A 26,503-nucleotide genomic window follows, 5' to 3' on the forward strand; every position below is an offset into this window, starting at 1 on the left:
GTTAGCAACAAATCAAAGTTTCAGAAGAGAAGAAACATTGTAAAGCTAGTGGGCACCAGCTTCAGGTATGTGTGTTGGGATGACAATTTCATTCTGCTGCATAGATAAGAGGACGGAAGTTAGGTATTGTATAAGAGATGTGACGGTTTAAGAGAGCCCCGCAAGGAGCAAGAGGCCCTGCATACTCTTGTTCAACATAATGACTTGTTAATTATTTAGGTATCGCTATGCTGTCGGCTAAGCAATGATGAATGAACCTTGTATATCCCACTGCTGTGTGTACCCAATCTTGTGAATTAATTAACGTATTTCACAGCCACCTCCAACCACTCTCCAAACTACTATTTGATGTTGCCGCTTCTCCCGCCTCCAAAGCTGCACTTCGTCTTCTTATCGAGATTAATGGAGTACAACGCCGCCTTAAACCTTTATCATTACAACAATACATTCTGTTTACCTGTCTACCCTTTATGTGTCTCCTTGTTATCCCTATTTCTATACTAAACTTTTCAAAAATTGATTACTATTTTGCTTACCCAAAATTTTTATTATGTAATGTATTCTCTTCTTAGAATAGTTCCAAACTTTTAATTTGGGGCCAATTGTGGAAACGTGGGGACCGTTTTGCCGGTAAAAGTGCGTAGGACTCCAGAAATACATAGGATGCTTGATCCGGCTACTCTTTCTTCATAGAACTTCCTTTTAAAGGTTCTCTTCTGATCTGGGAGAGCCATCCTTAGAACGTCTGGGACTAATTGGGGCCGTGGCTAGAGCGGAAAGCCCGCTACACATCCTAGAGAGCCTGGATAGTGGAAGTGTTAGATGGTAATACGTATACCTTCCTTAGAATTCCTTGGAAAAGCTGAGTTTCCTCTAAGGAGAGGTAGTCTTTAGAGTACGTAGGCGAGAAGCTACAGTGCTGCAAAATCTCAGCTGACACAGTGAGGGACAAAGTAGATCTAATAAAGATCGCAGAGAAGAATCGTGATAAAAGAAATAAAAGTAAGAATTGAATATGTTTTTAAATTTCAGGATATGAAGGAAATGTGCCAATTAGATCGTTGAGGTTAAGGTTTTGATTATTCAATAGCCATAACTGAATATTATGTTATTAGGGAGGCGGTGGAAAAGTATATTTGTTATTGATTGATGGCAGAAGAAAATGATCATTGACATTACTCTATACTAGCTCCAATTATCTGTAACTGACTTCAAAATACAATACAGCCTTGTCACTTTGCCTTGTCAACTGCAAATACTTTAATTAAAAACTTAAACGCTCGAGTGGAGTTGAAAACAAATTACCTGCCTATCCTCCATTACTTGATGACTGCCTCGCCTCCGGTGTTTTACTTTCTTAAGCGTTACTCTGGCCGTCCCATTTCCTCCGACCTCCTAAATTGGAGGCTGTTGATCCTTTTAAATATTGACATTCTCTCTGCTTCTTGCTCGGCTGCTTTCTCTCTTTTACCTTTTGTTTCTTACTAACCCTCTCTAAATATATCTATTAAAGTAAGATTATCTTCCACCTTAACACTAATAATCCTACAATTCGATTGACGCAATAATAGCTAGAGATTTAATTACAAAAATATTTTAATTTATTTAAAAAAAATGACTAAAGATTAGTAATTGACGAAAGAGAAGCAGTAAGAATGTTGACAATATCAATTACTTAGGATGGAAGATTTGCGAGGAATCAAAACAACTCGTCTTTTTGCCAACGTTTCAACAAATATATTGTCCTCTTCAGGGCCATGGATATTACAAATACAAAACAATTTACAGAGTCAGTAACATAGAAAATCAGTAATACAAAAAATTACTGATAAAATTACTGATACTATTTAATAAACAGTAAAATACAATAAATTCTTTATAATTATTGAAACTTACGTGGCTCTGCGAGTTGGTTGAGTTACTGAAACTAAGAGCCAGAACTGGAGAAGCAGGTATATACATATATACAGATATAGCGGGACTTACACGGGAATTTTGGTAATTACAATTGAACAGATACAATAGACTAGTTACAACGAAAGAGTAAATACAATAAATATTGGGAAATTTCTTTAAACAACAAAAACCGTTAAACACAAAACACAGGAGAAACCAAATAACCCTTATGCACTAAATAACAAATAACCTAAAGATTTGAAGTAAATTTAAAAAAAAAACAGCAATAATTATGTACAAAATTTGGATATCTATTTATTTTTTAATGATAAAATTGTAGCAGTTGGCTAAATTCGACGTGTCTGTCCTAAAGTTAACTGTGTTGTTCTGTTTTACTGTGTGGCACATTTCAAGAAAATTTCGCTTATACTGGTTTTATTCCCCTATCCAAGCCCTGAAGAGGACAATATATTTGTCGAAAAGTTGGCAAAAAGACGAGTTGTTTTATCTGACCGATTCCTCGCAAATCTTCCATCCTAATTTTAACAATTTACGGTCACGAAACCTATATACGATATTCATAATATCAATTACCTGACGGCACTATCAACTATTTCTATATTACTAATTGCAACGGTACAAGATCTTGCAATATTAAACTAGTACAACGGTCGATTGTCGTGGAATAAATGCTGAACCAAAATGGAGATAAGTGATAATTCATTCACCAATTTGAGAAATTTTAAAGTAAAAATTGAGCGGTAGGTAATTAATTCTTAATAAGCTATTCGAGGCGAATGGTTTCTTGCCATCGCTACCGGGTCCTCTTCAACAACCCTTCCTTCATACTTAACCTCAAACGCTAAATGCATACCGATTGGGCCATCTCGGAAATCGCACCCTGAATTTACACCAACTCGCTGCTCAGTTCACACTCGTCAAGGTGGACGAAGTACGCATCAGTATTTCACATTGAAAAATTTGCCCCTTCTACTTTAGAATATTTTCATTTATGAATTAGAAGGATTTTTTGGGGAAATTTTGTTTCTTGTAGGGGAGTATAGTCGTATTTTTTTCTCTCAATCACAATTGTATCCTGGGGAAAAAAGGGATTTCTTTCCTTCACAAATATAATAAAGATAACAGAATTAAAATAGGAGAATGCTTGAAAACAACAGGCGTGAATAGTATTGTTGGTTGGTCAGTAATGAACAGAACTGTTGGTGGTCACTCTACTTGTATAAACGCCGACGGTTGAACTGATAAGGAACCGACGTACAGTGTCTGTCTGGCCGCACTTTTTCTTCAGCTCTATTCAACAGCTTTATAAAAATATGGATATTCGGCCGACTGTTAGCGCAAGCGCAGCATTAGCAAGCTTTTCTCCTCCCGTTCTCTCCCAGTTAAATATTAAAAAAAACATATGGAATAACAGATTGTATGTGTGTTCTGGTATGAGGCAGAGAGGATTTTAATACCTTTCATATAGTAAACAAACAGTAACGCTGTGATGAAGCCCGTTTTTTGGATTAAAGCTCCAAAACAAACCAGCATCCACATCCCCACTACATATATGTGTAAAACTAAGTAAGTGTACAGTGAATTGTGTTGTTGCGAGGTAATATATAGAAAACATAGAATGTATGCTTTGTGCTCTATATAGCAAAAGGTGTGGATGGTCCGTCTCTCAGTTCTGTTGGACGGAATATTCATAACGTGGTCCGCTATAATACCTTGGCGTTATTGTTATGGGGCTACATGTTGTCATGTTTATCTTGGCGCAACTCTGTATTTATCCTAGTGGCGCAACTCCATACTAGGGATCTGCCACCTCAATCGCGCGTAAATGATTGAATATATGAGTATTTAATGATATTCTCATTTTACGTGATCGTTTTGGGAAAAAAGTCACACAGTAGGGGTGAGAGGGGCACCTTTGAACAGTTTTTAATTTCTCGCCAAATATTTAAAACATTTATGATTGGTAATTTTCTCCATATTTTATGGTAGATCTGCTGTACAATTGTCAGAGTTCCCCTTCGTTATCATGGTTTGTAGAGTCAGAATTGAGGAATGTTATATTTTGTAAGGTGGAAGTAAAATTTTGGTTGCAGTTTTGGAAGCGTATCGTGAAGATTGTAGTGGACAAGGTGTAAGTATTGTTAGCCCATATTAACATTTGGAATTCATATTTTTAAACGTAGTATTTAAAAAAGTCTATTTGCTTGCAAAAAGTGTGGGATATTATATTTTCTTTTATGGAAGGAGTGGAGGACGCATGTGCCCTACCGACCTGCAAGTTTGTGACTTTTTTTTTTTTTTTAATCGCAGAGAAGGGGAAAATGGTCCGAACCTACATTAAGAAGCGCAACAAACCGAATATTTTGTTCAAACTTCCTAAACCCATCACTTCGGGTACACAGCCCGAACTGAGTCATTCTTGATTTTTGAACTAGATTTCAGTGCTTTCAAAGAGAAAGTAATGTAGTAGTGAGAGAAATAATAGATAGAAGGTAGATTCAGAGTAAAGTAATATCATTTCTTTCTATTTTATATTGTGTTGAAAGCTACCCCACCAGTGAGGCAGACACAAAATTTTTAAATTAAAAAAATATAGATATGTATGTAAAGTACCATCTGTTTATTGATGTAGATCTGTTAAGAAGACTTGAAAGTTGTAGAAAACAAAATAAAAAGGTTCAATAACACGATTCTGTGCACTCTGAAACAGAAAATGTAAATTCTGTTCAAATGTGCCTCTCTCTCCTCTACAAGATTTATCATTAATTTTCAAAATTATTTTTTCTTCAGTGAGGTACAAATGACTCTCATGCACAGTCTTTTGGTTGAAATTTCTTAATTATGCACTTAGTAATCCTCTATCTTGTGATTGCATTTGTGAGTGCCGATCAGTTGGGCTGTTTTTCGTTTTTTCCAATTGAACCAAGAAATACGAGAAACTCCTCAAGAATCTCTCGATCCACCATAAGATTTGGTGCATATGCCTCAGTTATTACCAAATAACTTCAAAACAGCACTTTCTTCGCCATCCTTCGTCTGTCCTAGGCCACCTGATAAGAGTTTAGTGACTGACTAATGGTCCTAGGATTTAAATTAAGTATTTAAATACTTAGAATTCACTGCGTGACAAGGAAGAAGGATGTGCTAATGAAATTAGAAACAGATGAGATCAGGTGCGTAGTAGAGCAGTAAAAATGGTTCCTTGGAACTAAATAATTTCTTGAGTGAATTAAAAGAAAGAATATTAAGAATTAAGAATGGGTTATGAGAGGAGGCTGTGTTTAAAAAAATCGTAGTTAGAAAAAGTAAAGTAATCTTTTATTTTTTTACTTTTTCCGTTTGGTTAGGAAATTCATCTAAAATCAGAAGTGGGTTCATCAGGTTGGCCTGAAGATCTTGGGTACCATTTCTGCCATATAAACTTTCTGAGAAACAATAATGTGTCTCCTAGAGTATTTTGTTCAAAAAACTATTGCTTCGAGCTAGACTTTGCTGGTTATTGTTTGCTCTAATCAAAAGGTTTACTCTGGCTGTTTACTTCTTACCTTAAAATGAGAACATTCTTAAGTGAAATGAAAATAAGCTACTCCAAAGAAAGAATCTTATTTCAAAACCCATTTAGAAATGTATAAATAGTTGACAAGCATAGTTCTAAATATAGAGCTTTCAAACAGATTACCGTGAGAGTTTGAACTCTTGGTCTGGGGGTCATCGTTAAGTTGTCTTGAGGATGTCATCTTTGTAGTTGGAGTTGGTATTGTGAAGTTCTCATGTAAATATTTAATTTTTGTTCATAGTACTGTTCGTTCTGTTTTACCCCACTAGTAGTTGTTTATTAGTAATTTATGTATTTTCTCATTATATAGTTAACTGTGTTTGCTACTGCTTGTGTCTGTCGACTTAAACCCAGCCAGAACAAGGTTCAAGTGACTGTCAGTCCTGGTGGTCCTGAATTTAATTAAACTCCATTATTAGTGGAATGAAGTAAATATTTATTTGAACATTTACACAGGCATTATCTCTTATAGCTGCAAATATTTTACGAATCTGTGGCAACACTCACAAGACCGCGATTTGCTCATTCAATTTTCTTTAAACTTATAATTTGCTCTAAAATGCAGTTCACTGCAATATTAATGATGTTCACTTGAAAGTTTCTATTTAAAAACACTTAATACCTAATAATACTTAAAACCTAATACTTATTAAGTTAAAAACATCCCTGCCAGCCAATTTTCTTCAAATTTAGTCGCATATTTAATTCTTTTAAATAGGTAAAACAAATTTAGTCGCATATTTAATTCTTTTAAATATTTAAAACAAATTTAGTCGCATATTTAATTCTTTTAAATAGGTAAAACAAATTTAGTCGCATATTTAATTCTTTTAAATAGGTAAAACAAATTTAGTCGCATATTTAATTCTTTTAAATACTTAAAACAAATTTAGTCGCATATTTAATTCTTTTAAATAGGTAAAACAAATTTAGTCGCATATTTAATTCTTTTAAATAGGTAATAAGTACAAACATTCTCTGAAATGACAATAAGGAAGCCCATCGAACTGGTACGCCCCCTTTTTTTCTCAGAAAATGTTTCAAATAAAATTTGAGAATTATCTGAGAGCTATAAGTCTATATTAAATCTAAATTTAATCCGTTTTCTTTTTCATTTTTAATTTAATTTGAATATATATAACAGGGGTGGCCAAGCTCCTTGATAGTCCGAGCCATTTTTCAAAATTTGAAATTTTTAGCGAGCCGCAATTAAATACGTATTTAAAAGGTATTAAAAGCATTTTTTTTACCGAAATTATATTTATTGAAAACATATAAATAAAAGTACAAAATATGTGTATTGAATTTAAATATTAAAAATTAAACACATTTATTTTACTTTTCTTGATAATTCTTTAAAATTTGGTGAATAATTGGTGACAGCACTACTCAGTGATTCTTTCAGATAGCTGGTTAGTTAAGACTGATCGGTGTTTGGATTTCCGAATTTTAAAGTGGAATAAAATGATTCAAATAAGTACGTTGTTCCGAATATTGAAATAATTCGACCAGCAGCCTTTTTTAATGAGTCATATCATTCTTAACTAGGACGGAAATGAACTTTGTTGCAACGTTGCACTTAGTCATTCATATTTGTTGTCAGTAATTTAAAAGACATTTTGAAACACATACGGAACGATAATTATTTTTTAAAATGTAATAACACAAAAATGAAAAGGGAACTCGGGTTAAATAATCCTTCAAAGAGCCGCATGTGGCTCGCGAGCCGCAGGTTGGCCCCCCCTCCCCTGATATATAAGTTGGATTTGCTCTTGGGTACCCAAATCCTATTAGATACAAATTTTACCAACTTTTACTGACCTTACTACATTTTGAGACCTAAATATAGAACGGTCCCGTACCGACTCTTTGAAAAAAAAGAAATCGAAAACTATAACTTTAAATAAACAGAAGTTACTTATAAAGTGGTTTTTTTCTCAGCTTCAGCTAAATTGTTCTTATACATCGTTCACCTTTAAATTAAATTGCAGACCACACAATTATAGTCTTCATAAACATTCGAATTGCAATGGTAGACAGCTTTCAGGAAAACAAAGTTCAGTAGATGATCTGTTTCACTTATTTGAAATCATAAGTAAAAATAACGAAAACAGAAACTCTTATTTGTTGAAGCAGCGTAGAGTGTACTAATTTCAATAAAAGAACAGATATTTATTTAAAATAGGGAACAGAATATATATATATATATATATATATATATACTGTGCTCCGTGTCAGTAGGACTTGATTCTAAACTTGATGTCTTGAAAACCGGATAGAAGAGCCCTGAAAACTTTTCTACTTCTTCTCTCTACCCAAAATGATTATGGAAATCGTTTCTTATTTTCGTTGTGCTCTGTCCCATTTCGGAGGGAGCGGCAGAGAGTGAGAGAAGAATCTTCTTTCTTCTTTTACGATTTCTAATCAGATCACAGACTCTTTTAAATTTTCATTTCAACATTTTCCTAGCAACAAAGGAACCTTTGTCACCCCTTTGTCTCCTTCAACATCCTACATTTTATTTATTCTATTTGCTTTTTCTTTTGTAAATAAATATCCTTTTTCTTTTTTTTTAAAACATCAAGTAGTTCGAATTTCCTTGTATCTAGCTAAGCTAGACACACTGTTTTACAGTTACATACAATGTCAATCACTGGCGCAACAGACCTTTGGGGTTGAACCTTCTCTTTCCGAAAATATATTTAATAAATCTTTTCAGATAATACGCTTTAAATAAAAATAATAGCAATTTATTAAAACTTGTTGATGTCGATTGTAAGCGTTGACTGTAATTTCTATATGTGTTCACATTATTTACAAAAATCCAGGTCAAGTTTACTTTAAATGCAACTTTGTACATACAACTTTGTAGAAATCATTAATTTTATTGTCTTAATTCAAAATGTAATTCTCTAATATAAAAATTGGATGCAAGTATATGGTTATATTACGAGAAGGTTAGCCAGTAAACCTATTCTACGGCACTCTCTAGATGGAGCGATCTGATTCTGTCAGATTGATCAGGCTTGGAGAAGGACATTTGACTTAAAGGCCTTCTTCCCTAAAACGCTGAACTTCCAGCTGACCATGCTGTCAGGAAAAGAGGCTCCCTTTGAAACCTTCAAAGGCCCAAGTGTTGCTCTTGTTTAGTCAGTCTGAGTAGCTCGATAAGAAAGCCAATTGTAATTGATAGAAAGGCCTTCCGGCCTAGATCTAGTAAAGCCGTAATAAACTTACGCGAGCCCATTGCTTTGAATATTTGTGCGACAACAAACATAGTGTACTACTTTGGCATTTTGCTATTCCATAAATGGCTCAGACCCTGGGACTTTCCTGTCCTTGCAAGTTGCTGCCTTACTCTTGGCCTGAAAGCCTGGGCACCCAGACTATATGTAACAATACTGAGAATCCTTTATGCACCAATACTCTTCAGAATGTCCAGATAGAGGCCGACTTACTCTATCTTAATTTTACATTGTAGGTCTTGTATAGACTTGATAATCGCCTGGATGTCTGATAAACTTACTACTCTGGAATTGATGATCCATATCTTATAATCTCATCAGTTCCAGCTAGTTCTGCCTGAAAGCCTGCGGCTAGTTTTTATAAGCTTACCATAACTCATACCTTAACTTCTTTTATAAAGATTTCCAAGAAATGTGTTTTTTGGGAATCTGAGTGGAGCCTTACTTAGGTGGGGATCATGTTTAAGATAGATAGAAAATGTGGTGGATATCTACGCCGGGTTGGTGTAAAAGAGTGGCTTCCAAAGACGGCCAGTAGAGAGGAATGCCAGATCTCAAAGGTGAGATAAGTCTGTAACTCCCGTTGAAGAAGACAAAGCAGAAACATGCCAATATTAATAATCTTTTTTTTTTTTAATTTTGAATGATATCATCTTATTCATACTGTAACCAGTTTAAGTGATCGTGTCGAAAACATATAAGAATAATTGAGTATTAAAGAAAAGACATAAAATTTTATAAAATATGAAAACAAGTGGATAAGATTCTCGCTTAAAGTACATTACATTCCGCCGTCATTGATGTAATGGTTGCGAAGAAGAGGCTGTGAGCCTACGGGTGCAGGCAGGAATATGAAACCCAAGAAGTGCTGTTAAGAAGCTTTATCCTGTGACATCATTCTATCGGCAGCGCCTTCATAATATCTTCACAATTTATTTCAATAAAAGAATTTTTATCACCACTGTGGAAGAACATTCTAAGGATAATAGAATAGAAAAGAAATTTATTATTCTGGGACAATTGTCCCCTAAGAATAAATACAGGTACAAATAGAGGCCTTAATAGTTTGGCCTGTGATTATAGAGAAATTAAATAAATAAATAAATATTTACAAAAGTGAAAATGAAAGTAAAAATAAAATAATAAAACAGCAGAAATTAAGGAAATGAATTAAAACAATTAGAATTTCGGAGGAAGCTGAATAGAAAGGAGATAACTGAATAGACGGGATTTAAAGATGGATAGGGTAGGAGCATGGCGGACAGATGAAGGCAAGGAGTTCCATAGAGAGGTAGCACGTATGAGGAAGGACTTGTCAAAGGATGAGGTACGGTGAGAGGGAATATAAAGATCAGATGAGCGAGATCTAGTGTTACGGGAATGGATGGAGGATTTAAACTTAAGGAGTTGAAAAATATAGGAAGGCCTTTGAGACTGGATGACTTGAAAAAGGAAAGAAGCCAAAAAATATTGGCGGCGATAGACAGGAAAAAGCCACTTCAACTCATCGTAGCAGTGCGAAATGCGAGAGTCTCTGGAAATGCTGAAAATAAATCTTATGAAGCAGTTCATGAGGCGCTTAAGCTTAGCTTCAATATCACCAGATAGACCGCCATACACTAAACAACCATAGTCGAAATGGGGGAATATAAGAGAGGAAACTAGGAGTTGCCGGGTCTTAATTGGAAAAAGGTGACGGGAACTATTAAACTGCTTAGTGAGCTGAGTTATCTGAAAGTCAACATCTGTTATCACGATATTAGTGATTAGTTATTTTCGTAACATAAAATATTATAATTTATTATTTAAAATGTACAATTTAGCTGAGGATAAATGGAAATGCAAAAGCTTTATTTCTGCTGATTATTTTCAGTAAACTTTCATCAATGCATTTATCAGCTGTCATTGAATGTATTTTCCAAGTTATATTTATGTTCGTTTGTTTATATTGTTTTCAACAAGTTGACCTTGTTTAGCAAAGTTATGTTGGTGTAATGAAATTATTCTTGCTTGTTCTTCTACTTTTATGCTTTAAATTTTTATAAATATTCAAATTCAAAATTTTATTTTTTTTGAGTAATATAACTCATAACAAGAGTTAAGAGAAATTAACAAAACTATTAACTAAATACTAAACCGTTCAATACGAGGTGTGGCTATTAAATAACGAGACTGATGCTGCTACAGAACTATGCATGCGCCAAATCTTAACGACCGACAGCTGTGCAGCGTAAAGCCTTCTCTTTCGATTGCAGCGTCTCACGTGTTTGTAGATAAATCTGTCTGACCGGAACCGTCGTTTGTGAAAGAGGTGTTAGTTTCGTTTTGCCGAAAACATGATACTACACATGTAGTAGAGCAACGAATTGTCGTGAAATTTCACTTGAAACTGGGTAAAACCGCTACTGTAACTTATCTTTTATTAAAAGAAGTTTATGGCGATGAATGTTAATCGCGTGCACGAGTTTTTGAGTGGTTCAAACGTTTCCAAGATGGCCGAGAAGACATCGGAGATGATGACCGCCCGTGTCGCTCTTCCACGTCCAAAACGGATGAAAATATCGATTATAATTAATCAACATTACTACCGTGAGGTGCTTGCTCAACTCCGTGAAAGAGTAAGGAAATAACGACCCGATTTCTGGAAGAAGTCACGGGTTCTTCATCAAGACAACGCGCCGGCTCACACTGCATCTGTCTGTCAAGACATTTCTAGCCAAGTACAACATCCCAGTTTTAGGCCATCCGCCTTATTTGCCTGACCTGGCCCCATGTGACGTTTTTCTGTTCCCCAAAGTCAAATCTGCATAAAAAGGAACACGATTTCAGTCTGTTAAAGCTGTGAAAGAAAAAGTGGCACGCGTCATGCAGGAGCTCACAGAAAAAGACTTCCAGCACTGTTTCGAACAATGGTAAATTCGCATTGAGCGTTGTAGGGATAGGGGAGGGGTGTATATTGAAGGTGATAATAACTAAATATGTTTAAATTTAAAATAAAATGTTTTATAGCAATAGTCTCGTTATGTAATTGCCACAACTCGTATATCCAATACAAAAATAATTTTACCACATAATTTTAATATAATAAAATTTAAATCCTGTTAATAAAAATAAATCAAAAATAAAAGTAATACCATAAATGTCAAGAAAAATCTAAATCAATATAATATAATATGACAAAGTAATATAATACAATACGAGTAGATTGACATTTTTTTTGTGTTTAATGATATATTACAAATATATTAACACATCTATCCCATCCTCCGAAAAATAAATAAGTAAAATAGTTACTTTCTTAGTAGAAAAAAAGATAAAAACTGAAAAAATACAAGTCTGAGACAACAAACTAGATATAGAAATACTATAACTAGACAAACAGAATATTAATTACAAACCTGTCAAAATTTATATTAACAGATAGAGATTACTCATTTAAAAGGAAACTTCTGAGTGCAGTGGCTCCACAGAAATAGTTATATATCAAGTTGGCCGAGACTAAGGACTCAATTACAAGTGATTTTTCTATTAAATTAATATGGCAGAACATATCCATATTTAAATTTTTATAAATATTTGTAATTTGCTTAATATTGTTCATCATTGTGACTTTCAATTTTTTTTTTCCGATTAATTCCATTTGGAGGTCACCAAAATGGAATCTACACTTTTTTTTTAACATCTTATCAAAAAAAGTAGAAATAAACATGAGCTGACGGGATTTTTTGAGACACAATAGTCACAAAGAAACGCTAAAACATAGATAAATATAAATAAGAGGATTCATCGATGTATGTTATACATAAGTAAACTGAAGATGCGAGATAGGTTTTAGTGATAGCATTAAGACAGTTTGAGTATTAAAGATAAGAAAAGAATCGAATTCGTAGGGAAGCCCTCTGCGAGCCTGTTTTGTCACTGCGTGATAGTCGATCAAAGTGTTCTTGCAGCGTCAGGGTCCCTGAAGAAGTGGATACGCAGGAATTTAGTAGTGGGTACCCACTTTGAGCGATTTGGTTACTTTGATTACGTTTTGGTCTTCTAGTGGTATCTAAAAAGGAATCAAATTCGAGTTTTCTTCAAAAATGAAAAATAGTTTTTTTTTTGAGAAAGTTTGTTTACGCAAACCACAACACAAAGACCTATTTACAGGTCAATTAGTTTAAAAGTTGGAATAATTTCAGCTATATGTGTGTTGCAAATTATGAAACGCGTACAGTAACCGCACTCGCTCGTTAAATATCACAAAAGTGTGTACTTTTTAAACTGTGAAACCACAGCAACCCTTTCTATTATTACCAGTTTTAATAATAAAGTAGACAATGAAAACCTGTTGAAAGTGAAGGTTTTTCTTGGTTTAGGGTTTCAACATTATTTATGATATCATATAATAAATTCATTTAGAGTTTTGAAAATATATGGAAATCATGATCTCATATCACAACAGATCCAACTAATCCAATTATATCATCCAGATTTGTGATGATGTTGGTGGACAGTTGTGTAACTCTTCTACGAAGTTGATCATATTTTATGTGACTCGCAGCTTTTCTTAGTTACTTGGTATTCCGCTAGGCTGTCTCTGGCTTGGTGGTGTAGAGTCGTCGGCACCCTCGCTTGCCTCCCTTATTCACGCATTAATGCATTTTAAATGAGGATTGCGTTCGTGAGGTTGGCTGGACCGCACATATCTCCCAGCTTCTCCCAACTCTTCTCATACAATCTCTTCTCTTAATGACTTTTTGATTTTCACATACTCCTCCCGCAAACACACACACACATACACTTGTCTTGACCATAAGACCAGTTAGTTGCGGATTATGCACTACCTAATCATTATATATATATACTCACTTCCGTTTTTATTTCCTCAGTTATCATTTTTAGAACCTTCATTTATTTAGATCAGGGTTTTTTTTTAACCCTTTTTTGCTCCCCAGACCCCTGACAGTAAGGTAAAGGGCACAGAATAAATAATAAATAATTCTTAAACATACGACTATAAAGCATAAACATAAGCTAAAATCTTCATACTTCCGGTCGTAAGCGCTCTGCCAGGAACAGAAACCTTGCAGCTTATGAGTGCATCAATGCATGTGAAACACTGAAATTGAAAAATAAACTTTTATTGAAACTAATGATAAGTAATTTAGGGTTAGATTATAAACTGCTGGGCAAAAGTATTGCATAAAATTTCAAAATGTTTTAATTTTAAGAATGGGTTTTTTATTTATTTATCCTTTTAATGAGATTTACACCTGTACCTACAGGGTACAATAGGTAAATGAGATAGGTATAAATCAATAGCGTGGTAGACGTGAATAACGGTCATCCAGTGATGACCGCCATTAGTCACCCAGTTGGTCACGGGGCCAACGGCGCCTCAGCCGTCTTCAAGGATTGGAGGGTAGCGTAGTTGAAGACAAGTTAGCAACTAAAGGGTTGTGATGAAGTGAGAGTTTTTGGTGAAAATTTTTATATCGAATTTTGGCAAGTTCGGAGATGAGTGGAATTTGGAGATCTGTATCTCCAATTGCTAACATAGAATGGAGCGTCTACTATGCGGCGGAGTATTTTAGATTGGAGAGTTTGCAGTCTATTGATGTTTGATTTTTTAGCTGTTCCGTAAAGTTCGAGTCCGTAAGTCCATATTGGTGTGAGAAGGGCTGTATAGAGTCGTCGTTTGTTCTGTAGTGAGAGTTTTGAGCGTTTGTCAAGTAGTCTGGCTAGAAGTTTGTATCGTTTGTTTAGTTCGGTACGTTTAAGTCTCGTATGGGGTTTCCAGGTAAGTCTCTTGTCTAGGTACATTCCAAGGTACCGCACATGGTCGGCTGGTGGGATAGGTGTATGATGTAAGAAGACAGGTGGTGGAGTTTGACGTTTGAGTGTGAAGACTATGTATTTAGACTTAGTTGGGTTAATTTTTATTCGCCAGTTTTCTAACCAAGGTTCTATTGAGTGAAGGTGGGACTGTAGTGAGCGTACTGCAAGGTTAGGGTCAGAGTGTGTGGAGAGAATGGCAGTGTCGTCAGCGAAGGTGTAAATAGAGGTATTAAGGTTAGAAGGTAAGTCGGCAGTGTAGATTGTGTAAAGAAGAGGAGCTAAGACACTTCCCTGAGGCACACCAGCAAGGACAGGATAGATGGAAGAGTGAGTAGTGCCTTGAAGAACTTGGAAGAATCTGTCAGAGAGGTCAGAGAGGAAAAAAAAATTGTCAATGAGATTTAAAATAATAATAACAATAATATAAAGAATGGATTTAAGAATATTTTTTTTTAAATGGATTAATTAATTAATTAATAAACTCTAATCTAATAGAGAAAAAGATGTACCAATTCGTTTATGATTTCATAACGAATAATCTGTCCAAAGCTTGTGAACCCAAATCATCTCAGAGCGTCATTTCATTACCTCTGTGTTATTTCTCTCTCTTACAAATTTTTCTTTAGTGTTTTTGCTATCAGGGTTTTTCTAAAGACTGCTCCAATTTTTTCAAAACATTAAATGCCTCGTCAAGGAAATTATTCTGAAGAGATAACGGTTTGTGTGGTAACAATGCGCAAAGATGGGATTCAGCAGTCAATTATTGCTCAGAGACTAGGAATGAACCAATCCATTGCTTCAAGAATTTTAAAGCGGTATAGGGAGACTGGGAGATACACCCGAAGACCTGCCACGGGCCGTCCCAAAAGTACAACTCGGACAGTTGAGAGATTTATTCATCTAAATGTGTTAAGGAACAGGTCCGTCACACTAGCAACCAATTACGTCACTTGATTGCTGATGTCCGTAATGTCCATATTTCAAGTAGGACAGTTAGACGAAGGCTAAATGAAGCAAACTTGGCTTCCAGCATACGTGCTAGTGGCCTCACTTCTCACCAGAGCACATGAAGTTACCAGACTGCGATATTCAAGAAATCATGTCGATTGGACAATAGAGAATTGGTGGAGACGTGTTTTACTCTCAGATGAGTCGAGATTCACCCTCTACATTCTCCAGATGGAAGGATGAGAGTTTGGAGGCGACAAGGAGAGAGATATGCAGAGGCTAACATTTTCTCCACGAGTAGCTTTTGGTGGAGGCGGTGTTATCATTTGGAGAGGCATAATTTTTAACGGACGTACAGACTTACACATCGTAGAAAATGGCCCGGAGATACCGTTGAAGAGGTACTTGTAAGAGTCGGTGATGATTTTTTATTAATTCAGGACAATGCCAGATGTATACACTGCTCGAGTTGTCTTTGAGTACCTACAGGATGTTGGGATTCATCGTTTGGTTTCTTCACCGAGAAGTCCAGACCTAAATTCAATAGAGCACCTTTGGGACACAATTGGAAGACGTCTCAGACTTCGTCCGATAACCCGTAGCGCTACGTACAGCAATTATTGAAGAATGGAATGAGTTTTCTCATGAGATTATCCAAAATCTAATCGCTTCAATGCCAAGGAGGCTTGCTGCAGTTATCAGAACAAGAGGAGGTATCACTAAATATTGTGAGTGGGATTTGGACATCAAATTTCGATATCAAGTAAGCGTTGTAATACAATTACAGTGGAGTCTCGGTTATCCGTCATGACCGGGACCGGACACGTGACGGATAGTCGAATAGACGGATAATGGAAAAAAACAGGAAAATTTCCAGATTCTTTTGTTTAACGTGTATAAAACTTTGTATTAACTGGTATAGATATTTTATACGTTTATACGCTTAAGCCTTTAAGGTCTGGTATCTTTCATTATTCAATTCATTCTATTGTGTACTATTAAAATTAATGAATACAATACCTGCGACATCTAATCGGTTTTGTGGGCGGTTATGTTTGTGGTTGATCTTTTTAGGAAAAAACCCACAAACTGTCGAATGATGGACACGGGTATGTACCTAAAAGACAAAGGAAAAAATCTCAAAAGAAAATATTCACTCTCTGCGTTGAACGGGGGGGGGGGGGTTGTGACCGTCGCTAATCTTAAATTAGAGACCGCATTAGACAAATTTCTTCTTTTGTTTTTTTGGTTTTGGTTTTTGTTTCAAATACTGAGGAGAGTGACGGTTAATTGGAATGGACGGATAAAAGGGTGACGGATAACCGAGACCCCACTGTATTATTATATGTTTTAAGCCAAAATCTTTTTAACAATTTAGAATTTTTGATTTTGATCTGTTTTATCAAAAAAAAAAAAACCTCATGATTAAAATTTAGAAATCCAAAATATTCCCCCTTCCCGCATGTTGACACTGTCTTGGCCTTGGTTTGTTCTCACTGCATTAACTTGATCATTCCTTCAAAAATGGAATCACGTAACTAATGCTATTCTTTCATTTTGAGTGTGAACTCTGAATAATAATGCTTCTATCTTTAAGAATCTCTATCCTTCTAAGATTAGTTTCTGATTGTTATACTAACCCAAATGAATGTATTCGTAAATAAAATATATTGTATAATATTATTGAAATGTATATATTATGGAATTCGTTGAGTGTTTGTCTTGAGAGTTTGTAATATTTTAGAAAAGCCATTTGGAAGATGGGATGAACTTGGCATGTAAGTTATGTAATCAAGGTGACTTTCCTTACGTACATTTATATATTCATACGTCGCCGTACAACAATACTATTAGCAGCGTTGTCATGGAGGGGAAGCCTGCTTTACAAACATAACAGCAACTCGGCTGCCGTCTTCCATGTCAGCTGGTATATATATCACCTGTACCAACTCTATTCAACTTCCCTAGACTTCTATCCATGTTATTTAAACTTGTAATACAGAAATTTTTGGAACAAAACTTTTTTTAATTAAAATGATGCGCAGTAAATTGTCCGAACAGCAAGAAATCATCTCTGGCAAGGAATTCATGGTGTCTTCGTACCTTAGTGAGCTTTTGGAAAGACGTAGGAAGAGAAGGGGAGCGGGTATCACTGGCATGATTACAACCAGGGACTTACGGCCAATTAGCCACCAGAGCAAAACCACTTATCCTTCTTCTGTGATCTGACACTATAAATCTGAAAAAAAAGTAATCGTTTAGTTTTTGGAGATTTGTAGCTGACTCTCAATAAATATTTATTTTCTATAGAAATACATTTCAAAAGATTACATTTGGACAAGGAATCTGTTGTGCAGCTCATTTCTTTCTATAAGGCAAAAGTTTGATACATATTTTTAAGTGTTAATAATCAAAGAATCAAATTTGAAATAGCTAAGTGATTCCAGGTACTCTCACTGGTACAAGAAAGTCGTGCAGATTTTCGATCCGTTCAGTTTCCAGCTCAAATAACTGGTTGCAGTTCCTTTGAAACCGAAAAGTGGTTTTTACAATATTATTCTGTCTGACTGGAATGTAGGAGTATGTTATCTCCTTAAATCAAGAACGAAGTATATTAGAAGGTTGAATTTGGATATTTCGCTTAGGTATCGACTAGAAAACGCCGCAATAAGGTTTAGTTCCAAATTGGATCACCGTGAGTTACTTTACTGTATAGATTTTACAATAATTTAAGTTTTTCTCGCAACAGGCTCGCACGATTTCATTTTATAACTTTAGTATAGTGATTAGGAACATATAAAAAATCTAAAACATATTTGAATCATCTTTCCCGAAAAATTCGATTAAGAGTTCTGGGACAGGGTTGTTTAGATTCTCTCTACAGTGCCATTTTTATGAAATGTACGATCCTATCTCTTGTGTAATGTTAAAGGGGGCTTAAATGTGTTGGCATAATCGAGATTGGAGAAAATGCCTTCACTGGGAGTCACTCTATACCCAATGGATGGTTCACTTTTCAGAAAATGACTCCTACTCTATTCTTATATTCATTATTACATACTCACAGATTTACATAACTTTATTTTACCATTTACTATAAAGGGAACGATCTGCTGTGAACGCCGTTCTAGTACTACTTTCTCAAATTTCTCACTGACAAATCTTCAATCTTTTGAGTGTAATATTTAATGCTTATCCCTTTAAGGATTCTACTACCAACTCTTCCAAATAACTTTAATTTTCAAAAAAAGGGGCCACGGTAGCCGAACTGTTGGAGGCGAGAACCGCAAAGCTAAGATGTAGTGTTGTTTAGTGGGTTCGATTCTCCAACTAGGCCTTGGATTTTAATTAATGGTTGATATGAGAAATTTATAGTTAAGTATGTTTGCCAGTCCAAGATACCTAATTTGGTAAATGGAAGTAAAGCCTGCCTGGAAAAAAAAAAACATAGGCATTTACTTTTACTTTACTTAATTATTAAAAAATGTTTCAATTCATATGTTTTTAATCACTGAGTAAAGTTTAAATAAAAATCGTTTGAACGAATATTAGATTATCTTAAAATACGGAGAATTCTATTGGGCAAAGAGCCATTTCTGGACAGCCAATTATCATCACATTCTGAACTTCAGTCCCACATTTGATGCTTATTAATATTATACGGGTGGCAAGCTTGTACAATATCCAGCAATGACACTTTAGAGCTAAGCACTCTCTTTCTCACGATTTATCAGGAAAAGTTTTTGTAAATAAAAGTTATATATCTACAATGAGCGTCTAGCGAAATATTAAATTCGAACGTTGTGCGAAGTTTCTTTTAAGATACGGTAAATACATACCAACATACTGCAGTTAGTTAAACCCACTTTTTGGTACACAGAAGAGCTCACATAATATCATAATGCATTATCATACCATCATCATCATTACTGGTGCAATAGCTTTGGTCACCTCGTTGATGCACTTCCACCAATCCTCTCGATTTATTGCGGCAGCCTAGGACGTCTTTCCCCACTCTTCTTAAGCGGTCCAGCCTTTACGCCATAACTTTTTTGGGAATCTTGGCACTATCCATCCTAACGTCAGTACCTAATACCTCCTGTATCAGTACACCTCCTGCGGGATCAAAATGAATAATACTGTGATGAGTAATCAACATAAAGAAATCTAATCCGATTACAATACTTTACTGTACTGTTGTTGAATAAGTATGATCGTTTTAAGACATTTCCGGATTAGGGATTGGGGTACGACGTTTCCTTTTAAGATTACATTTTACTTTACCGTACGGTTTTACACTTTGTATGTTAATATGGATCAAACATTCCGAGTCTGACGAACAGCAGTTAGGACCTTCAGATCAACAGTTAGGACCTTGAGATCAGCAGTTAGAACCTTGAGATCAGCAGTAAAATCGAGCCAGTGTTCACACCAGTATTTACTTTAAATTAAGGCTCTTTAATCTCAAAATTCTCCTTTAAATTGCAGACTTTCCTTTTCGCATACCTAACTCACCAGTACACGTAGATATACGCATTCCATACATGGCAGAAACAGCAAAATTCGTCCGCAAGGATGTCCAGTGCATTAACTGTAGTTAGTCCCTTCGCTGGCGTCCAGCTTACTACTTCCTCCTGAATACTAGTTAATATTTTATAACTGGAGGCTATAAAATACAGAAAAGAAGAAAACATGTTAAATTTAAGTGTAAATTAAGGGCAAAACCCAATTTATATAATAGCATTTTAAAGTTAAATAAGCATCGTAAATATCCTGTAAGGTTTGGCCTAAGTCGTAAAGTTTTTTAACCTTACACTTTTTAAGTGATTATGCTAGCTTAGGCGGATTTAAAGACGTACTTTGATGATTATTCGTTTTACAGAATTGAATATATTAATTTTTGCATTAAAGTTTTCACTATGAGTTATTATAATGATTGCAATGAACTGGTTTAACGTAGAAGGAAATGGCAAAGGTTAGCGGATGTGTTTTCGTTGCTACTTGAAATGAATTGCACTACATTTCTAAATTCAGAATAAATGTTGTTATCAGTCATGATACAGCTCTTGATGATTGGGTAGGTACTAAGTATTGGGATTCTTTTGAAGATAACAGTATGTATATAAAGAAAAGAAATAATGTAAAATTTGTAAAGTTAAAAGTTCGTCAAAACTAACTTAAATTAATTAGCACATGTTTACTTTCAGTTGTGACATTAGGTAAGGACAGACATTGAAATCGTATCTAATTTTCATCTGTTTTGAGGGCCCCTGAATAAAAATAAACTGTGTGGGCGGCTGTCTGAGGAATATGTGGGTAGCATAACTCAAAAACGATAATTCTCTCAAACATCAAAATTTATATTTAGTGTAAGGATCCGATTTCAGCTAAAATCAGCCACGGACCAGATAAGCTACTTTACCGAATCGAATTTTCATCTTTTTAAATTTAAGTCTGTGTCTACGATTTATTTTTTAAATGATAACAAAATATTAAGATTATGTTACTTACGTAAGTAAAATTATTTGAATTTCTGAAGATTCGAGACAAAATAATGGAACTGAAGTGGGCTGGCCGAAAAGATATGTTTTTTGCATTTTAGAGGTATAATGAATGCTGCTATGATGCTAAATGCTGTAATGCTTTGTCTGCGTGCAATGTTATTCTTTGGACTGACTACAGCCAACCTTTAGCTACCACATTCTGTGAATGTTTTAAGTAAGCATAATGGTGATTAAATTAGTAATTGACAAAATATTGGAATCTTAAAATAATTTTAATCCTTAATTATATGCTAATTTGTTTTTTTAAAATATGCTCTTGTTAATTATTTCACTCTACTCCATTAAAGAGTAACAGAACTCATGAAATCCATTTGAAGAGGTCTCCAGTAAAGAAGCTAAAATTAATTATTATTCGAGCTGTTCACTGCACAAATCGATTAACTCCACTTTTTGAAATATCTTAAATTTAAATATCAAAGCACTTATTTCAGCTTTAGCTTCTTTATATTCATAATAATTTTCCCAAATAATAAATATTACCACCATTTTTTTTTTTTTGCCATTGAATAACAAATAATTTGTTTCAGAAGCTATTTTGCTTAACACCATGCCCTAATGTAAATCGTTGCAATAATTCAAGTCAAATTCAGTAGCAGCCACTGAATGATAATAACAGTAAATTTATTTGAATTTATATTATAAACAGGAATTTTAGAAAACAATGTCCATTATTTCATCGAATTTCATCACATTTCCTTTTTTGGAGTTATCGAGTTGTGCAGTGAACTGTTCGGGTGACCCAAAATATCGCACTATAACATTGTTGTAACAACATGTAACGAATATAGATTTTATCATTCATTAAAGTTGTATTCCACTTACTAATTATTTCCGTTACATTCCGCTCTGACAGATGACATTAATTTAATCTGCTAATAAAATCTAATTCACAGTTGAGGGATAAAATGTATGAAAACAAAATAAACCAATTAAAACAAGAAGGATTCAGTAATGAAATATTTTATCAACGACAAAGTTTTAGCGTTATAGGGAAGTTGTTCTGTTATGTCTTATACTTTTAAATGAGAAATAAAAATTACGCTACATTTTTGCTGCAGTGAGGCAATAACTAGTTTAGTTTAGGGACGTTCTGGCAGGCTTCCGTTGTGGCGCACGAAGCCACATTAATTACAGGCACAAGTTGGAGGAAGCGCGCAAGAGGGAGATAGATGCACGCGATCACTTGCACGCACGCTCTCTACACAACTTACAGTAATCATAACTTGGCCACAACCTAGATGGCCGTGGTGTCGACACAAGGTTGGACGAGCGCCCCGAAGAAGTGTGGGAACAGCAATTAAAATTTCGATCTTCTTTCTAACTCCGAGTGCTTATTTCAGATACTACGTGCTGCGGTAAAAGCAGCCATTATTAAACTACCTTAGTATGTCAGGCAATTTTAGCCTAATTCCAATATATTCCGCCTATCTAAAACTGTTCATTTTTATTGTTTGCCTATTTTAGGGTAGTCTCTTTGTGAATTTAATATATACATACTTTCTAAAAGTTTAATTTGTAATATTAATGCTGATAGGGAACATGTCCGACCTATTTTTCCTTTTTAATACTAATAGTCACAAAATTGAAGTTAATTTTCCAAATTTGGCTTAATTTTACAAAAACTTTAAAGCTTTTTTTATTCAAAGAGAAAAGTTCGAATTGACAGCACCGAATATATTGACTGTCCTTTTTCTACAGAAGTGCAGATCCTGGACATGTATAATGTCCAAAGATATATTGATGGAGTTCGAACTGATGTCTTGACTCCTGCTGCAAAAGAAATTCTACGAACCCTAGCTTAGAGATAAACATTCACTACACCCTTACCTCTTTTTGGACGAGTTATACATCTTAACCACTATCACTTCTGGTCATCGCAAAACACACTCAAGATAAGTGGAGTGTGACCTTCTTTATCATTGAAAACCCGATTACAACAGCTGGCAATGTTTTGAGAAGATGTACTTCAATACTTCAGCTAATACGAACTCTGAATGCTAGTGATAGTTAACTGCAAGGAAAGGACTTCTACTGCAGAATTCCATTTCTGCAGTTAGAACAAATTAACTGACCTATTTTATTGTGCTTAAGAGATAAGTAGAAAGCCCCATTCTTTCTGAAAAGATGCACGCAGACGTGAAGAAAGCAAAGATATAATTTTGTCGGAAGTTAACCGCTTTTTGCCTTTCAGATACTGTTCTTCCATCACAGGAGACCAGGAAATTTGACCACCTTCGAGCGGTTCCATTATTCTGTCCAACCTTCATAAATACCAATTATTTATTTATTAATTTAAAAAGCATAATCAGAAATATTTTATTGTAATTTATAAAATGAAATGATAAACCATTACTCCAACGAGTAAATATTACAATTCACACACGGACCGTTTTCTTAAAACTTCAAGAACTGATATATTTCTAGATTATTGAATGTTCACAGAGTAAGGAAATGGAAATAATTATGTCTGTTAAAAGGAATAATAACCACTTCAATAAGTAATTATGAATAAAGGAATGCTACAGACTATTAGGTAATTGGAAAACAAACAAATACGAGTACAATCTACGCATCTTAATGTTTAATCAGCACCCTAAGTTGGGTCTCAGATGTTTGCAATGAAATCAGTACCAATCTGGTTCTCACTTATTTAAAATGAAACAATTATTTTTGAATTCTTTCTAAAGATAATAAAAATCTAATTACTAAATAATTTGAAGCTCGAAACTAAAAAACACTGGATAATTTTAAAATAATTTTTCTCTCAAATAAGCAGCGAACAGAAAGTAACGCTGATTATCGATCCAGCTATTGATTACTTATATTTCCAGAGACATTCTCCGGCTAATGGGGCTCGAATTACCCCAGCTAAATTGGAAGGCGGAGTAAGATTCCCTAGAGACCCCCAAAACAGAAAGCAGGTCTCCGATTGCTATGGTGTTTCCACAGCTACCATCTGCGGCCTGCCTCCTAACCCGCAGGCTCTCTCACTCTGCCACTTCTACCAGTTTATCCCTAACTTTTTATTAATAACCCCAATTAACTTGGCTAGAGAAGAAACGGAAGGGAATTTATTATTTAGTTGGCTACTTTAATATTAAGTAGAATTAATTTATGTAATAGAAACTTTGATAAGAAACTTTTATTTGCTTTAAAAACAAGTAATATAATTAATTATTAGGGATAATTTGTTCTTGAGTTTGTTGAGAATGAATAAAACAAGCAACCTGCTGCGGGAGTTGATGATCAGGGCGAATAGTTTAAATTAAATGCAGCAATCATTGAAGAAGGATGAAATACCTGAATAAAATTAAGGAAAACAGATATCAGAAACAATTTTGAGAAAGATTCTTCTAGATTTCATGGGCGACAACCTACTTCTTTAGCGTGATTTCTACACATTTCTTCCAAAAAATAGCTAGGTCAGAGATCTCCAAAAAAAAGTCCAAGTAGTCTAATCAACAAGAAATAGTTCTAGCTAGGCCAGAAATAAAATCAAATAGTGCTAACTAGGTGGCGCGCAAGGACGCTAAGATCTTTGGCAAAGTGTCACATCAAGTCTTTCCCACAGGATAATAATTGGTACTTTTCCGTCAGCCGGGCGCAAGCGAAAAACCGCCAAATTTCTTATAACCATAAGGGGAATGTTCGTTTGGGGCCATGTGCTCTATTCTCTGAATTCATTCAAAACAAAGCACGTTTTCCTTTTTTTCTTACATCTTAATTTTTGTTTTAAAAAAGTGAAGAAAATGAGATTTATTTACGGCTGGAGCGAAGAGATAACATCAGTCAGATGGTGTGAAAAACAACTGGATATGAATCCTAATACATGTAAAAGCGCCATCAGAGGGGGCTGCCGACAACACCACACAGCCTGAAGGTTAGGTAGGTTATAGTCTAGGAAGGTTTAGCGTCATTTTAGAGTGTTTACGTTACAGTTATTTTATTTTTTATTTTATTATTACATACAGTTGTAGATTGGAACAACTACTTGAGAGAAGTTTGTGTAGAAGTATTAGCGGAACGTGAGCAAAAAAAATCGGTGGTCGTGAAAAAATAGTTGAGATAGACGAGAGCTTATTTACAAAACGAAAGAACAATGCCGGTCGAATTCTTCCACAACAGTGGATATTTGGTGGCGTTTGCCGCAAAACGGACGAATGCTTTCTAGTTAAAGTTCCAAACCGTTCTTTACCAGTACTGTTATATGCGACAACAAATCTCATCGATGAAGGGCCAATCGTCTATTCCGATTCCTGGAAGGGCTGCTGCCCAACTAAAATGGAAGAAGCTGGTCTACAGCATTTTAAAGTCAATCACAGGTACAATTTTGTTGATCCCGACACTGGTTTTAAACACTCAGAAAATCGAGCGACTTTGGGGCAGTACCCTAGATGATGGAGAAATAAAAAACATTGGGAAACTTCTCGCCATCATTTGGAGTCGTACCTCGCTGAATGTATGTGGAGACGAGGAGTAAACGATCCATTTGAGCTAATTCTCGAGGACATCACCGTATCTGGAAAAACCAATAATTATAAGCATTCTTTTTGGGTAAAACTGTTTTCTTCACAATTCATTAATATTTGTTTATAGTTGAACGTTTTCGACTTTTATTCCGTTGACTGTTTTGTCATTCGCTTCGCTTGGCGACTTGGCTCGCGTTTGGTTCTACATCATTTGGCGGTTTTTCGCTTGCTCCCGGCTAACGGAAAAGTACCTAATAATTTCACTGAGAATTTTTTCGAGTAATGCTATGAAGTATTCTGTTTTTTAGCTCTCTAAAACATTTACGGTTTCTGGGCTAATGCGAAGTAAAATTAAGTGAAGTAGGAACTTCTGCTGTACCTCAAAAGCTAACAAAACAAACACAAAACAGGAGGAAAACCCGAGAAAGGAAAAGCTCAGCTGGGTGTAGGCTCGTACCGGCCTTTGAAATACTGGGGGGGATTTTTCCTTGTGTGAATAAACTATCTGAACAATACACCATATTTTGCGAGAGAATTTTTAATTAGCAGAAGAGAAAAAAAGAGGAGAAACCCTTGAGTTAGCAGATCGCTGTGGCAGTGTTAGTGTTCTTGGAGGGTTCTTACGGATCAGGAGAGGAAGGCGGTAAAAATTAAAAGGACACCGTTCTGACCCCGGCAGTGCGGCCACAATGACCCAGCGCTCAACAGTCTGGGCAACACCAATAAAATAAAGTATTGTCACATTATTTAAAGAATGTGCAAGTTATGTGTGATGTACGGCTCACGAATTGTGAATATTTTTATGATACATTAGCTTTTTCTAAAACACTATTAATTATAGGTAAAAAACAATTGGGGCCTTTGATCGATGGACTTTAGACCTTTTGTCACACCTGTCAACCTAATTCTCCTGATGTGACCATAATTTGTAAAACTGGTATTTTGTTCTCAAAATGGCAAACGACTGTTATTGCCAAAGTT

General features: G+C 35.1%; 1 protein-coding gene and 1 long non-coding RNA gene across 10 annotated transcripts in view; one reads left to right on the forward strand and one right to left on the reverse strand.

Annotated features, from left to right (window-relative positions):
• Positions 1 to 26,503, forward strand: part of LOC141449304 (uncharacterized) — a 455,386-nt gene that overhangs the window by 85,021 nt on the left and 343,862 nt on the right. The window lies entirely within an intron of this gene.
• Positions 13,458 to 26,503, reverse strand: part of LOC141449305 (uncharacterized) — an 84,103-nt gene continuing 71,057 nt past the window's right edge. Inside the window, exons 2-4 of one of the 8 annotated variants that reach the window (XR_012455450.1) lie at positions 20,005 to 20,155; positions 19,405 to 19,605; positions 13,458 to 17,728 (exon numbers count right to left, since the gene is read on the reverse strand). This is a non-coding gene — a long non-coding RNA (uncharacterized lncRNA). Of the gene's footprint in view, positions 19,606 to 19,995; positions 20,156 to 21,000; positions 21,193 to 26,503 lie in introns of all 8 variants that reach the window. The other 7 variants (XR_012455446.1, XR_012455452.1, XR_012455451.1 and 4 more) reach the window with 7 other exon arrangements.

This window comes from Rhodnius prolixus, unplaced genomic scaffold (genome assembly GCF_049639745.1).
Source record: "Rhodnius prolixus isolate KJV_2025 unplaced genomic scaffold, Rpr scaffold_2, whole genome shotgun sequence".
Lineage (NCBI taxonomy): Eukaryota > Metazoa > Arthropoda > Insecta > Hemiptera > Reduviidae > Rhodnius > Rhodnius prolixus.